The sequence below is a fragment of the Pan troglodytes genome, chromosome 16 (assembly GCF_028858775.2).
Source record: "Pan troglodytes isolate AG18354 chromosome 16, NHGRI_mPanTro3-v2.0_pri, whole genome shotgun sequence".
NCBI lineage: Eukaryota > Metazoa > Chordata > Mammalia > Primates > Hominidae > Pan > Pan troglodytes.
The window spans coordinates 13,354,068-13,370,720 of NC_072414.2; the positions used below are offsets into that span (position 1 = coordinate 13,354,068).

Here is a 16,653-nt window from a genome sequence, read left to right on the forward strand (position 1 = left end):
TTTTAAAAACCAGATCTCATGAGAACTCTGTCATGAGACAATACTAGAGGGATGATGCAAAACCATTAGAAACCACCCCCGTGATCCAATCACCTCCTGCCAGGCCCCACCTTCAACACGTGGGGATTACAATTCCACATGAGATTTGGGTGGGGACACAGAGGCAAACCATATCACTAGATTATACAGTAATCCTAGCTTTAATTTTTTGAGGAACCTCCATATTGTTTTCCATAATGGCAGGATCATTTTACATTCCACCAACAGTGCACAAGGGCTCTAATTTCTCCACATTGGTGCTAACCCTTGCTATTTTCTGTTTTCTTTTTAAATAGTGGCCATCATAATGGGTGTGAGGTGACATGTAGATTGATTTTAAAGTACAAACCCCCTTTGAAATGGTAAGGGGATCTCTGAACTTTCATGCCTTCTGGTAAACTTTGATTTTATCAACCAGCTGAAATCATTCACTGAAGTACATGTTATTTTGATCTAGGCAAGTTATTAGGATCCTGGAAAGAGATCTTAGATTTCTTTAAACTTGGTAAATGTAAAACTGGAAGCCCCAAGAGTGGGGGCTACCTGAGAAGTCCCATATCAGGTACTTCTCTCTCAGTTGTTTTGACCCTGAGGACATTTTTTATTGAATGAAAACAAACATTTTCATCAGAATTATTCCAACATTTCTGGAAATATTATCAATAAATTATTTTCTAGAAGCAACTGTCTTGAATTAATGTAATTCTTTGATCAAATTTCTTCCTGTGCCATTAAATAATTTTCAGTATTTTTATTTTACTGAAATAATTTAGACTTTATTCAGTGATCCCATTTTATGTCTGTATTAAATCTTTCCAACTTTTCCAATCAGCAATTTTGAGGTTTCTTTTGTAGTCATTTTCTACCAAACCTAACTTTCCTGGGCTAGATTTCGCAGGTATAATTTTTGACAAGAAGATTCGATTCTTTTGTCAATTTTTAAAGTCAATTACAAATTTTTCTGTGTAAAGCTTTCACCTTTGTCAGTTTTATTTTGTGTTATTTGTATAAAGTGCAATTTTAAGAGTTCACTTTTGTAGTTTTGAGACTTACCAACACAATGAGATTCTTCAGTCAGTTTTTTGTCAATATCAAAGTTAACATATATAATTTTAGTTATTATCAGTTTGATCCTGTGTAGATTCTTTTTACTACATCTATTTTTTTTTTCTAGTGACCAGTTGAAAATATGCTTGATATAAAAATTTCAAGGCCATAACATCATGTTTTCATCCAAAGCTACTCTGTTTAAAAATATTTAAAAAGTAGAATCGACCTTTTTAGAGGCATGGGTTTCACAGGTAAATCCTTAATCTAGAAGTGAGAAGTTTTGGGTGTTTGTCTTTGTTCTGCACTCATCACCCCTGTTTCTACAGTCTGATAGTCCTCATCTAAAAGTGAAGTGATTGAAGTGTGTGGTTTCTAAATCCCCTTGCAACTCTGACTTAAATTTCTATCTGTAGGAATCTATTCCTATCTGCAGATTGAGCTAATTGATCATTGCTTTGCTTCATATTTGATTCACTCCTCCCTAACCCTAACCCTAACCCTAATCCTCCTGACAACCAGCCTGTCTGCACTTGCTGAGACCTGGGTAGGAGCCTCTGATATTCCCTACCAGATTTGCATGTTGTTCTTAGAGTCTTGGCTTCTGATCTGCTCCAGAGTGCCACTGCTCTCAGGCTTTCTGAGCTCAACCCATATCCTTTCTGATTGAGCACCGACCAGCTGGGCTCAGAGCAGCCTGCCTCCACCCTGCCTTCATCTGCCTGGAAGCTACGAGGTCATCAGGGACCATGCTAAGCCTTGTCTTTCCCTATCCCCACTCCTCAGCCTAACTCCTATCACCTCTCTTTGTGGGTTAGGCATGAAGGGACAATCGTGGGGTTATGTGGATATAGTTTAGGGTAGACCAATCTTAAAGGCAGCAGAGTTAGGACAGAGCCCAAGGCCATTGTAGGCAGGAAGGGGAGATAGGATAGACCACATCATTTAAGGAATCATTTCAGGATCCCAGGAGGAACGTGTTGGGCCATTTGCACTAGAACAATTGGAGGGAGGTTTAGTGAAGGGACTGTTTACAAACGATGAGCAGTGTTTATGGAGTCCATAAAGGACAGTGTAGCACCACGGAGTTCAGTTATGACTCCTCACCAGAAATGATATGAGGAGGGATCAGTTACTGGAACCTGGGTGGAGAGAATCACATAGAGATGACTGCAAGACAATACTTCAGGGATCAAGCCAGAGGCATAAATACCCCAGCCTCCACTCCTTCTCCCTCCCTCTTATCTCCTATTAAGGACCTCTACTTGGCAGAACCCAACTGGAGGTCAAAGGGCAAGGGAGTCCATTGATGAAACTCATACAGTTCAGTGTCCCCAGCAAGAGAGTAGGATGAGAAGGGTGGAGAGTGACCTCAGCAGTGGGGAGGAGAGGATAACAGGCACAGGCTGTTCCTCTAGCTTGTTCATGTACATCCCAGTAAAATCAAGTGGAGAAGATCATCCAGAGAAGACTGGGAGGAAAAGGGTTAGCATGCTTGCATCACCTTGGGTGAGGAATGAGTTAAATGCAGTGACCTTTGTGAATTTCAGCTGATGTCATTGTATAAGTCATGTATTTCCCTGGCAGCTGCTGTCTAAGGCATGGCCTTCATCTTGAATTGGTTCTGGGTCAACAGAAGTCTAGGCTGGGTTGATTAGCTCACTTCACTCTTCCCTGAGAGGCCTCGGAGGAGCTGGCCACAGTGGGAGCTTTGGGAGGGTAGGATCAATGCCTTTGGATATCTGGGTGGGGTAGAGGGAGCTTTAAGTATAGAGAAAGGGGGAGGAGAGAGAGTGTTGAAAGGGTGCTGATGGCACATCTGGACAAGGGACAGACCTGGGCCTACTTAAGATGGCATTGCATTGGGCTCAGGGTTTATAGAGCATAGAATATGTTTTACCTGGAATGATGCCACCTCCAATACCTGAGATGTACTGTATAGACTGAGATGCTGCTGGAACTGTGGTGGGGGTGGGCAAGAGGGGTGGGTGGGGAGGCAGTGGGCATAATCTCCCTTCAGAGTCCTGTAGCACAGAGTTCTGCCACAGAACACCACTGTTCTGCTTTAAACACCATTGCAAATGGTTAGCATTCACCTTAGCTGAATTTGCAGAGAGGGAGAGGAAAGAGGGAAAAGAGGAGAAAAAGAGAGAATGTATTTGTCCAGCTCATTGCATATGGATGAGTTGGTTCTGGTGCTCCTATTTAATCAAACGATTCATATTTGTGGATGGGTGGGTGGGATGCCCCTTGGGCAGCAGGAGCAGAGTAGGCTGTGGGCTGAGCAAATACTTAGAAGCATGTCTGTTACAATCATGCTTTACTTCTGGTCAGTGGCACAATATATATATTTAACACATTCTCTTGGGAATATTAAAATCCAATATAATATAAGCCAGTGGCAAGTAGTCTTTCTTTTATTATATCCATTGGGCAACGGGTTGGTCAGCAGAGGGAAGAGAGATCAGAAAGCAGAAAGCTGGATGGAGGAATGACCTCTTCTCACTAACTCCAAAGTGTTGCATCTACCTTGACCAGAATCCATGGCTTCTAAAAGAATTCATTGGAAGAAAGAAACAGGGAGGTGAAAAGAAAGGAGAGAATGGAGACGAGAGAAATATAAGCAAGAAAAGTGAGTTTTTCTAGAAAGAATTTTATTGTCAAATAATTCTGCAAGGGAACAAAGTCTTCTGAGAAGCATGAAGCATAATCTTTCTCCTGTTTTTTTCTATTCCCTATTAAAAAAACCTGTTAATTTTGTATTAAAAACAAAATACATTTCTTTTTTTTGAGTGCTCTATAATTGTATAGGAATGTGTATCACTTCCTCCCCATAATTTTGAGAATATTTCTGAAGACAGTGACATATTCTGACTCTTTAAGAACAAAACAATTCAATTTTAAAATCACTGAGTGACAGCAATCAAAGTTCTGAAGTGATGCAGTTCGCCTCAGCACTTGTTCGAAATGTCATTAGAAAACCAACATATAGCGGGTTATTATGGCAACTGGAATACCAGAGTTTATAACATCACTGTAATTAATGTTATCCAAATGTTATTAATCTTTCAACATCACTCACATTCTCTGAAGGAACGGCAGTTCTGGTTGTCTTAGGATTTTTCAATAGTGTAATCCATTGCAACTTTTCTTCACGTTTTATTTTTAAATAGATCTTACTCTGACTTTGCTTTAGTGAAATTAGTTATTGTTTCTCCGTCTTTACTTGTTCTATTTTGGCTGCTATTTTTTTTTTTGATAAAACTTGAAGTAAAATGGAAAAAAAGGATTACAGCTAAAAAACAGAATAAAGTCTAGAGATGGAAAGATTTATATATTTAAGTATGGAGAACCTCAGAAAAATATTAAAATATTTTGCATACAGCTTTGTAGTATTAACTCACATTTGCATAGCACTTTATAATTTAAGAAGCAGTTTTACATATGTTATTAACATAACATTATTTAACATAACAACCCTAGGAAGACAAGTAATAATTTTTGAGTGCCTACTACGTGACAGGTAATATGATCTGCATACATAAATCTTTTAGTTCTCACCGCAATCTGCAAGATAGGTGTTGTGGTTTAAAATTATGTCTCCATGGTTCAACAACAAATCAACAAATTACCTGATTTAAAAACAGGCAAATGACTTGAACAGACATTTTCCCAAAGATGATGTACTGATGGCCAATGAGCATATGAAAAGACACTAAATATCACTAATTATTAGATAAATGCAAATCAAAACCACAATGAGATATCACCTGAAATCAATTTAGTGGCTACTATGAAGAAACAGAAAATAATAAATAGTGGCAAGGATGAAATGTTAAAATGCCAGATACACCAAATCATGCAAACACAACATCAAAACACAGCTTGGTGGAGATGGAGGGACAGATGGGGAGGGGGAGAGTGTGGAAAGGCTGGAAAACAGTCCCAAATGGACACACATCTCCATGTGACACTTTTTTTCTTTTTTTAGGCAGGGTCTAGCTCTGTTGCCCAGGCTGGAGTGCAGTGGTGTGATCTTGGCTCACTGCAACATCCACCTCCCGGGTTCAAGCGATTCTCCTGCCTCAGCCTCCCGAGTATCTGGGACTACAGGCATGTGCCCCCATGCCAGGCTAATTTTTGTATTTTTAGTAGACATGGGGTTTCCCCATGTTGGTCAGTCTGGTCTCGAACACCTAGCCTCAAGTGATCCGCCCGCCTCAGCCTTCCAAAGTGCTGAGATTACAGGTGCCCACCACCACGCCCAGCTAAGTTTTGTATTTTTAGCAGAGACAGGGTTTTACCAGGTTGGCCAGGCTGGTCTCAGACTCCTGACCTCAAGCGATCCACCCGCCTGAGCCTCTCAAAATGCTGGGATTACAGTGTGAGCCAGGGCTCCCGGCCAGAAGACATTTCCTTTTAATGGAAACAGTAATTCTCTGTGGCCGCCCAGCCAGCCCACATTCCTCCACCAGGCCACCACCGCCTCTGAGGAAGCTGGACTGTGCGGCACACGCGGAGGTCATTGCTTACTTAGATGGCAGTGAACCATCCACGCTGGGGAAGCACAACTCCTCCCTAGACCTGGCAGCATCCTCCCCGGTTCCTTTTTCTTGCTGAAATATTTCTCCAAGAGTGTTTTTGGGGTTGACTCTCAAGGGGGCTGATAGGACTGAGGATGGCTTCCTGCGTGCCCATATTTCATGGCGGTGAGCAGGACGCAGCCCTGGGTTCCAGGGTCCTTTCCTCTCGCGTCTGAAGCTGTCACTCCCTTTCTTCTTGCATCCGTTGTCTGTGCCGCGATTCTAATGTCAGCACCACTCCCGTTCCTGTGCGGGTTACCTGCTTTTTCTCTTTGGAAGTTTTTAGCAATTTTGACTCAAAATGTAGATGCTTTTCTTTGAAATTACACATAAGATTTTAACTTTAAAATGTAATTAACACTCTGCAGGCCCTTTCAGTTTGAGGATGTGCATCTTTTCTTAATTGGGGAAATTTCCTAATCATTTTTCAGATATTTCCTCTTATCTATTCATTTTTCCTCTTCCAAGCACTGAATATTTTTCCTCCCTCACCTCTGCCTCCTCAACACCTTCAGATCCTTCTAGAAGAGCTCAGAGCCTGACCTGTCTCACTCGTTCATTTTCTGGTCTCCAACCTTCCCACCAAGTTCATCACTTAAGCGCCCGCGTGTTCCAGTCCAGTATTCCCGGCTGCATCTTCTGCATAACTGCCGATTCCAGCCGCGCTCTCCCTGCGTCCTGAGGGTATGTGACGGATTTACCGGTCTTATCCGCTCATCTGCTCCCTCCTCCAAGGATAAAACCTTGGGGTTTTTCCCTCCCGGAGTTCACTCCCCTCGCTGTCTCATTTCCTCAGGCCGCTCTCTGTTCCGTGGGTATGGTCAGCTGCCTTCGTCTTAGGCCCCAGTTGACACCTTCCTGGTGGGTTTCAGGGAGGCAGGCAGGGGCTCCTCGGGGCAGAGCCTCTGGCAGGATGACTGGGGCCCTCTTTGCTCATCCCCAGGGGCTGCTCTGGTCTGCAGGGAATGCCCCTGTCCTCCTAGCTGGTGCTGTCTGTCCAGGGCTGCCCTGTGCTGTAATTGGCTGTCCTTGGGCTGGGGAGGAAGGCTGCCCAGGGGCGACCAGCCAGCCTGCCAAGGTGTTGTGGCCTTCAGTCCAGGAGGCTCCTGAGGTGCTCTGGCCTTGCCTAGATTCCTGGGGCTGGTACAGATGGGATCTTCTACAGGAAAGCAGGGCCGACAGATGACAGCCCCAGGTGGGCCCCGGAGCAGAGAGCTGCAGTCTGGCCCGGGTTGTGCTGTGTGGCCTCCTCCACTCAGACTGTGGTTCCCCTCCTGTCCCAGACTCCACCACGTTTGCCCAGCCTCCGCAAGGCTCTCAGGGGTCCTCTTAGGTTCTGGGCTCCATCAACTGTCATCCCTTTGATGGCATCTCCAAGGTTTGGATTCGTGGGAAGGAGCCAGCAGCCTGTATTAATTAATCCCCTCATAAAGGAACCAAAAGCCAAATTTACAAACAAAAATCATAACATTAGATGCTGTCAGGGGCAGAGGAAATGGAGACGTGGAAACGCTGCTGGTGGGCATGTGAACTGTCACACCCTCCCGAGGACCTCGTGGCAACTCATTCCAAATGCCTGGAGAGTGGACCCCGGCATTCTATGAGGAGGTAGCATCTGCCCTCTAAATACAACTAGACACCCTGGAAAAAATTTAACAGACATAAGAGGACTCTAGGAAGTGGAGAGGAAGAAAGGCTGTCCAGGAACCTCGGGACTTTGGGGGTGATGCTGTACCAGGCCCTGAGTTTTCTTTTTCTCTCTCATCTCCTGGATGGGCCCAGAGAACCCTGCAACCTGTAACTGCCAAAACCTGCAGGGGGAAAAAAGAAAAGAAAACAAGCCTATTTTCTCTGGTGAAAGGACTGAGAAGGGCATCTCACTGAAGACCCAGTGAGGAGATTCCTACTGATCCATGTCATAGCAGCTCCGCTCAGGCCTGGCCCTCAGCATCACACCCAGGCCACAAAGGCTCTGCTGACCACAGCGCAGAGACCACACCCAGAACCCGGCGTTTCCTTAACCTACCCCCACCGCACAGGGCAACCCCAGCAACATGCGCAGGGATTGAACCAGAGCCCCAGCAGATCCAGAAGAACAAACGAGACCAGAATAGCACTGGGAGGGCTTTGAAAACTAAATTGTCATTGACTCTACATTTCCCCTAAAGCAGGCTGGGGCCTATATGGTAAACCAAATAAGGGTACCAAGGACTGAACTGGAATGTTCAAATAGGATAAAAAGTTTCCTTACATAATAACCGAAATCTCCAGAACATATTTGAAATTATTTGTCATATCAGGAAACATAAAAAGCAACTTGAAGCCTGGTGAGGGGGCTCCCACCTGTAATCCCAGCACTTTGGAAGGTCAATCAGGAGGATGGCTTGAGCCCAGGAGTTTGAGATCTGCCTGGGCAACACAGCATGACCCTGTCTCTACAAACAATTTAAAAATTAGCCAGCTGTGGTGGCACACACCTGTGGTGGCACACACGTGTGGTGCCAGCTACTTAGGAGGCTGAAGCAGGAAGACCGCTTGAGCCCGGCAGTTTGAGGCTGCAGTGAGCAAAGATCATGCTACTGCACACCAGTCTGAGCATCAGAGTAAGACTCTGTCTCAAAAACATAACAGAGCAAAACAAAAAACAACTTAAATAGCAAAATAAGATTAACCAAGATAAATCAGATGTTAGAACTTTAAAGCAGCCATCATAAAAGTGCTTCAGAAAACAACGGCGAATTTTCTCGAAACAAGAACAAAATGAAAATCATACAACTGAAAAATACAATAACTAAATGAAAAAATGTGCAGTTGGGTACAATAGCAGAGTGGAGACGACAGAGAACAGAGTCTGTTGATTCAAGGAAAATTAATAGAGCTGGCCCATAGGAACGATGGAGAGATAGGAGGCTGAGAAATGAACGCCTCCTCGGGGATGGGTGGGACAGTGACAAAAGGCCCAGCGTTCCTGTCACCAGAGTCCCAGGAGGAGAGGAAGGAATGTGTGATGAAAAAGTATTCAAAGGCACAGTGGTTGAAGACGTCCCAAATTTGGTGAAAGAAGTAAACCTGCAGATTCAAGAATCTGAGCAAACCCCAAATAGGATAAACACATCATAATGGAACTTCAGGAAAGGAAAGATGAAGAAAAAAATCTTTTAAACCACCAGAGAAAAACGATGCATTAAGGGACACTGGTTCTGAGGATGGTGGGCTTCTCTAAAACCATGAGGCAGAGGGGGCGACACACCATCGCCAGGTGCTGAGAAAAACTCTCTGCCCAGAACCCTATTCAGTGAATGTATCCTTCAGGGATGAGGGGAAATAAAGATATCCTAAGAGGAAGGACAACTAGGATAATTTGTTAACAGAAAACCTACCCTTAATAAATGGCTGAAGGAAGCTCTACTAATAAAAAGGAAATAAGGAAATCAGAAATAGCAACAACAGAAGGGGTAATCATATGGTAAGTATAATAGACTATGATGAGTTTCTTAAATCGTATTTTATGGTTGAAGCAAAAAATATTAACATCATCTGCTGCGGTGCTCTACATCTGAACAGGAAATATTTATGATAATTACATGTTTAAGTGGGGGAGGAAAAGGGGAAGTAAATAAAAGTAAGCTTTTGATATTTCTCATGAAGTGGTGAAACATTGATGCCAGCAGGCTGTGATAAGTTACATGTGTATATTATAATCAATCCTAGAGCAGCCACTTAGAAAACGATACAAAGCAATGCACCCAAAAGTATAAATAATTCAAAATGAAATGCTAAAAACTGTTTAAGTAATCCATGACAAGTGAAACGAAACAGGATAAAGGAAACATAAGAAACATGCAGAAAGCAAATAAAAATGGCACATTTGAATCCTAAATATGATTTCTGTGTGGTAAAGAATTTGGCCTAGCCCAAAGAAGAGGTCTAGCCTTTGTCCTGGCTCCTGGCAAGTAGTCCTGAAGACCATGTGACAGGAGGGTCTTTGCTATTCATGGTGGGCCCCTCAGACTATACCTGAAGTTTATGCTACCAGCTGGCTCATGGTGGGCCCTCCCAGGAATGTGCTGTCAGCCCCAGATTCTGGGAAAGGGAGAGGTGAAGACAGAGTTCCAACCAGTCTCCAACAGATCAGTCAATTATGGCTGCACAATGCAGTTCCAGGAAACACTCTGGACACCAAGGCTTGGGTGAGGTTCCTAGGTTGGCAGTGCTTCATGGTATTGTCACACGTGGATGCTGGGAGAGTAATGCACCTGAGGACAACAGAGGCTTCACAGACCCTCCTAGCCCTGCCCTCTGTGCTGGTTCTGATTTGTATCCTTTCCCTGCAGTAAACAGTAACCATGTGTATAGCAGTTTTCAATGACTTCTATGAGTTCTTCCAGCAAATGATTGAAACTTGGGGTGCTTTGGAAACCTCTAAAACTTGCTGTTGGTGTCAGGAATGAGGGAAATTTTAGGAACCATGCCCTCAGACTTTGCAGTTTGGTTAAATCTGGGAAAAACACAGAAATAGCAGAGTAAATGCAAAAATATGACCCATTATATGATGTCCATAAGATATTCAGTTCTAATACCATGGCATAGGTATTTAATAGATTCGAAGTGAAAGAACAGAAAAAAAATTTCATGCAAACAAACAGGAACTTTTAAAAAAGCAGGAGTTGCTATAATAATATCAGATAGAGTTCATGGCAAAAAGAATTTCTAGGACAAAAGAGGAATATTACATAATAACAAAAGAGCAAGAGTATATCTTGATCCTAAATATATGTGCACCAAACAACACAGCTTCAAAACACATGAAGCAAAACCTGATAGAGCTTAAAAAAGAAATAGAAAAATCCATAATTATTGTTGGGATATGTCGACATCTCACTTTCAGAATTTGTAAAATTACCAGAAAAAAAAATCAGCAAGAATATAGGATAACTAAACAATATTATTAGCCAATAGGGTAAAATTAACATTTATGGAAAACTCTATCCATCAACAGCAAACTATGCATTATTTTCAAGCTCTTATAGAACAGACTCTAGATCTTAAAACAAACCTTAACAAATTTTTAAAAACTGAAATCATACAGAGTGTCCTCTGACCACAATGGAATCAAACTGGAAATAAATTGCAGAAAGACAAGAGAAAAATCTGCAAACACTTGGAAATTAAGCAGTAAACATTTATATACAATGTGGACAAGAAGACGTCTCAAAGGGAATTTTTAAAAAGCAAGTAACAATGAAAATATGGCATATCAAAATTTGTGGATGCGGCTGGGTGCAATGGCTTACACTTGTAATCCCAGCACTTTGGGAGGCTGTGGCAGGTGGATCGCTTTTTGAGCCCAGGAGTTCAAGACTAGCCTGGGCAACAGGGTGAAATCCCTATCTCTGCAAAAAATTAGCCAGGTGTGGTGGCATGCACCTGTAGTCCCAGTTACTTGGGAGGCTGAGATAGGGAGGATTGCTTGAGCCCAGAAGGTTGAGGCTGCAGCAAGTGGAGATTGTGCTACTGCACTCCAGCTTCGGTGACAGAATGAGACCCTGTCTTAAAAAACAATTGAGGGATTCAGCTATAGCAGAGCTGAGAGAGAAATTTATAGCACTAAATCCTTATATTAGTAATATGGAAAGTTCTCAAACCAGTAGTCAAAAAACTAAAAGAGGAATAGTAAAATAAAGTTAAGGCAAATAGGATGGAAAGCGAAGAGCAGAAATTGATGAAATTAAAAACAGGAAAGCAATGCAGAACATTAAGGAAATAAAAAACAGGTTCTTCAAAAAATTAATAAAACTGATAATCCTCTAGCATGATCAACAAAGATAAAAGGAGATAACACACAAATCAGCAATATCAGGAATGAAACAAGAAATATCACAAAAGAGGCTGCATCTATGAAAAACGCTATAAAAATTTTATGCTCGTACATTTGACAGCCTAGGAAAAAATGGATCAATTCCTTGAAAACCACAAATTACCACAACTCAGAAAAGATGAAATATATAAAAGCCTGAATAGTCCTATAATCATTATATAAATTGGATTTGTAACTAAAAAGCTCCTGAACACAATATATCCAGACCCAGTGGTTTCACTGGAGAATTTACCAAATATTTAAAGAAGAATCAACACCAGTTTTACACAGTCTCTTCCAGAAAATAGAAGGGAAAGGACTATGATATCATTATTTTGATATCAAAACAAAACAAAGACAGCACAAAGGAAGGAAGGAAGGGAGGGAGGAAGGAGGCAGGGACAGAGGAAAGAACCTTGCAGGCTGATTTTGCTCATAAGCTTAGATGGAAAAATCCTCAAGACAGTGTTAGCAAATCAAATTTAGTAATGCATAAAAAGAGTAGTAGACCACAATCAAGAGGAATTTCACTCAAGTTATGCAAGACTGTTTAAATATTTGAAAAGCCAATCCACATATTCTGTCTTGTAAACTGAAGAAGAAAAATCATAATGATCTTATCAATTGACATAGGAAAAGGTTTTGACAAAATTCAAAACCCATTCATGATATAAACTCTTAGCAAACTTGGAATAGAGGGTAATTTCCTCCAACTTCATAAAGAGCATTTACAAAAATCTACAGTTAACATCACACTTAATGGTGAAAGAATGAATGCTTTCCCCTTAAGAGCAGGAACAAGGCAAGAATGTTCCCTTTCACCATTTTAATTCAAGATAGTACTAGAAGTTCTAACCAGTGTAATAAGACCAGAAAAAGAAATAAAAAGTATGCAGATTTAAAAGAAAGAAAGAAAACTATTACTACTTGCACGTGGCATAATCATCTACATAAACAGTCCCAAGGAATAAAAAAAAAATCCTTGATATAAAGATTGAGAATATCAAGGCTGCAATACACAAGAATAACACACATACACGAATTGCATCTCTCTATGGTAACAATAAACGAGGGGAAACCAAAATAAAAACTGCAATACCATTTACAACTGCTCAAAATACTTGAAGTATTAATATGTAGGAATAAATCTAATAAAACATATACAGGAGAATATAGTGCAAATTACAAAATTCTGCTGAAAGAAATCAAATATGTACATAAATGGAGAGTCATGCCATATTCAGGGATGGGAAGTCTCAACATAGATGTCAGCTTCCTTCAAATTGCAGGTTTAATACAATTCTAAATCTTGGCATTGTTTTTTGTATACATATGCAAACTTATTGTAAACTTTATATTAAAAGGAAGTGGACCTAGTTTAGCTGAAACAATTCTGAAAAAGAATAATTAAATAGAAGAAATCACTGTACCAATTATTAAAGCTTACTCTACAAAGTAATCAACTCAGTATGGTGCTGGTGGAGGGAGAGACACATTAATTACTGGTGCAAGACAGAGATCCCACCCCAGAAATATGCTTAATTAATTTTTGAGAAAGATGCAACAGCAGTTTAGTAGAGGAGTGATAGCCCTTTCAACAAGTGCTGCAGGAACAATCAGACATCCATAGGCAAGGAGATGAGGCTTGGCCTGACCTTCACATTTTATACAAAACATAACACAAGGATCATGGGCTTAAATGTCAAACTGTAATATTTTCAGGAAAAAAAAATAGAAGAAAATCTTCAGGACCAGGGACTAGGCAGAGCCCTTAGACTTGACATCAAAATACAATTTATAAAAGAAAAAATTGATAAATTGGACCTCATCAAAATTAAATTTTTTTTTGCTCTGCAAAAGACGCATTTGGGATGATGGAAAGATAAGTTACAGAATGAGAGAAAATATTTGCAAATCACATATCTGACAAAGAACTTGTGTCAAGAATAAAGAACTCTCAGAACTCAACATAAAATAAATAAGTAATCAAATTAAAAATGCGCAAATGACATGAACAGATATTTGACCAAAGCAAATATTCTTTGTACATGAAAGGATGGTCAGCAACATTAGCCATTAGGAAAGTTGAAATTAAAACCACAATGAGACATCACTACATATTAGAATGGCTTTTTAAAAAGTGATTAGCACTAGGCTGGGTGCAGTAGCTCACGCTCGTAATCCCAGAATTTTGGGAGGCCGAGGCGAGTGGATCATTTGAGATCAGGAGTTTGAGACCAGCATGGCCAACAGGGTGAAACCCCATCACCCCTAGTGACCCACTAGCAAAAGTTTTGCTCCTTGTCCCCACCACCTTATGCTCTGCTGGCCTAGAGGTCTTAGTTCCAGAGGGAGGAATGCTGCCACCAAGAGACAGAGGGATGATCCATTGCGCTGGAAGTTTAGGCTGCCATCTGGTGGCACCAAGCTCCTCATGCCTCCGGATCAACAGGTAAAGAAGGAGTTAACTACGCTGGGTGGGGGTGGCTGGTCCAGATCACCAAGGAGAAACTGCCCTGCTGCTTCACAATGGACTGAGGAAGAGCATGTCTGGGGTACAGGAGGGCCCTCGTGGCATGCGCTGTGATTAAGATCAATGGAAAAGCACAACAGCCCAATCTAGGCAGGATTAATAATGGTCCAGAACCTTCAGGAATGAAGGTTCCCCCACCAGGTTAAAAACCACAACCAGCGGAGGCTTCCTGAAGGCAAAGGGAATACAGACTGGGGAGTGCAAGAAGGTAGTTATAGGACCATGTGACCAGCTACAGAAACCAGGACTGCAATTGTCATGAATCTTTCCTCCTTATTTGCTGAGAGAGATAGAGAGAGAGAATGTTTAAAGTTTTGGAAGAAAACATAGGAAGAAATCTTCATTAATTGAGGTTAGGGAAATTGTTCTTAGACATGATGCCAAATGCATGTAAAAGCAAAAATCCATCAATTAGATTTGATCAAAATAAAAAAATATAGCTTTGCAAAAGACACTATTAAAAGACACTGAAAAGACAGCTATAGGCTGGGAGAGAATATCTACAAACCACATATCCAACAAAGAAAGTAGTCCGACATATATAAAGAACTCTTAAAATCAACAGTTAGAAAACCATCCAAACAAAAGTGGGTAAAAGACTTGGACCCTCACTGAAGAGGACGCTCTATGTGGAAGACAGAAAGCCTATGAGAGACCATCAACACTAATCATTAGGGAAATGCAAATCAAAACCATAGTGAGGTGCCACTGGAAAGCAGTTTGACAGTTCTGTTAAACCACATGGCCCAGCAGTCCCATAACGATTTTTCCTGGAGTAAGGAAAATTTGTGTTCACATGAAAACCTCTGCAGAAATGTTTATGGCAACTCTATGCATAATCACCTAAATCTGGACACAACCACACGTCCTCCCATGGCTGAAGAGGTAACTACCTGTGTCTCCCTGTGTAGGCTAACACCATTCCACAATTGAAAGGAACACGTCACTGACACACAGAGCATTGGGGTGGATCTCAAAAACATGATGCTTAGCGAAAGCAGCCAGTTACAAAGAGCCCATGCTGCATATCTCCACTCACACGACCTTCCCAAGACAACGGTGTGACAGGGATAGCAGGCAAATCAGCAGTCAGCAGGGTTGGGTGGGGAGGGCTGGACTCCAGCAAGAGGGGTGCCGTTCCTCGGCATCCTGACTGTGGAACCTTGTACGTGTGAAAATTCTCAGACCTAAACACCTCTTTTAAATGGGACCAGATGGGGAAATAAAACTTTCATTTTTTGGTCATCTGTTTCATATCAGTCACCACAGGTACAGTTGTGACCCTTGAACAACACAAGTCTGAACTACATGGGTCCACCTACATACAGATTTTTTCTTAAAAAAATTTTTTTTTAAATTAAATCTTCTTAAATAGACATGGGGTTGGCCAGGCGTAATGGCCCATGCCTGTAATCCCAGCACTTTGGGAGGCCAAGATGGGCAGATCACGAGGTCAGGAGATTGAGAACATCTTGGCCAACATAGTGAAACCTCATCTCTACTAAAAATACAAAAAAAAAAAAAAAGAATCTGGGTGTGGTGGCACGCACCTGTGGTCCCAGCTACTCAGAAGGCTGAGGCAGGAGAATCACTTGAACCCGGGAGGTGGAGGTTGCAGTGAGCCGAGATCATGTCACTGTACTCCAGTCTGAGCAACAAGAGCGAAACTCCGTCTCAAAAAAAAAACAAAAAAAAACAAAAAAAAACAAAAAAAAAACCACGGGGTCTTGCTATGTTGCTCAGACTGGTCTTGAACTCCAGGACTCAAGTAACCCTCCCAACCTTGGCCTCCCAAATTGCTGGGATCACAGGCATGAACCACCACACCTGGTCCACTTTTTTTTTCAATAAATATATTGGAAAAATGTATTGGAAAATTTCACATCAGCCATGCCAGCAGATGTGAAACCTTGCTCTTTTGGCCAAATACCTTTTTACCTGGTCTTGGAAATGCAGCTTTTGGACAAAAATGAGCTACTGCTCATGCTTGTAATCCCAGCACTTTGGGAGGCTGAGGCAGGAGGATCACTGGAGCCTAGGAGATGGAGGTTGCAGTAAGCATTGCAACCATTTGAAGAAACTTGCAGATGAACCTTGTAGCCTAGAAATATTGAAAAAGTTGAGAAAAAGGTATGTCATGAATGCATAAAATACTAGCATATTTTTATCATTTACCACCATAAAACATACATATATCAATTATAAAGTTAAAATTTATCAAAAGTTATGCACACAAACACAGTACATGGTGCCAGTCAAGAGAAATGTAAACAAATGTAAAGATGCAGTATTAAGTCATAATTGCATAAATTAATGGGAGCCCACTGTACTACTGTAATAATTCTGTCACCCCTCCTGCTACTATTGCAGTGAGCTCAGGTGTCCAGTGTCCACTTAAAATGCCATGTGACACTAGCCATCTCCATGTGAGCACTTGTCTCTCCTGTAGATTGTGTATCACAGTGAAAAGTAATCTCTTGTGGTTCTCATGTATTTTTCATGTTTAGTGCAATACCATAAACCTGAAGAAGACAACGAGACATGTACGAAATGCCACTAGTGATGCTGGAAGTGCTGCCAAGAAGCAGAGAAAA

General features: G+C 41.6%; 1 long non-coding RNA gene across 1 annotated transcript; it reads right to left on the bottom strand.

Annotated features, from left to right (window-relative positions):
- Positions 1–3,723: 3,723 nt before the first annotated feature.
- Positions 3,724–16,172, bottom strand: LOC129137188 (uncharacterized). The gene is made up of 2 exons (XR_008539525.1): positions 15,998–16,172; positions 3,724–7,480 (listed from the first exon to the last, which is right to left on the bottom strand). It is a non-coding gene; the product is annotated as an uncharacterized LOC129137188 (long non-coding RNA).
- Between the last annotated feature and the right edge of the window lie 481 nt (positions 16,173–16,653).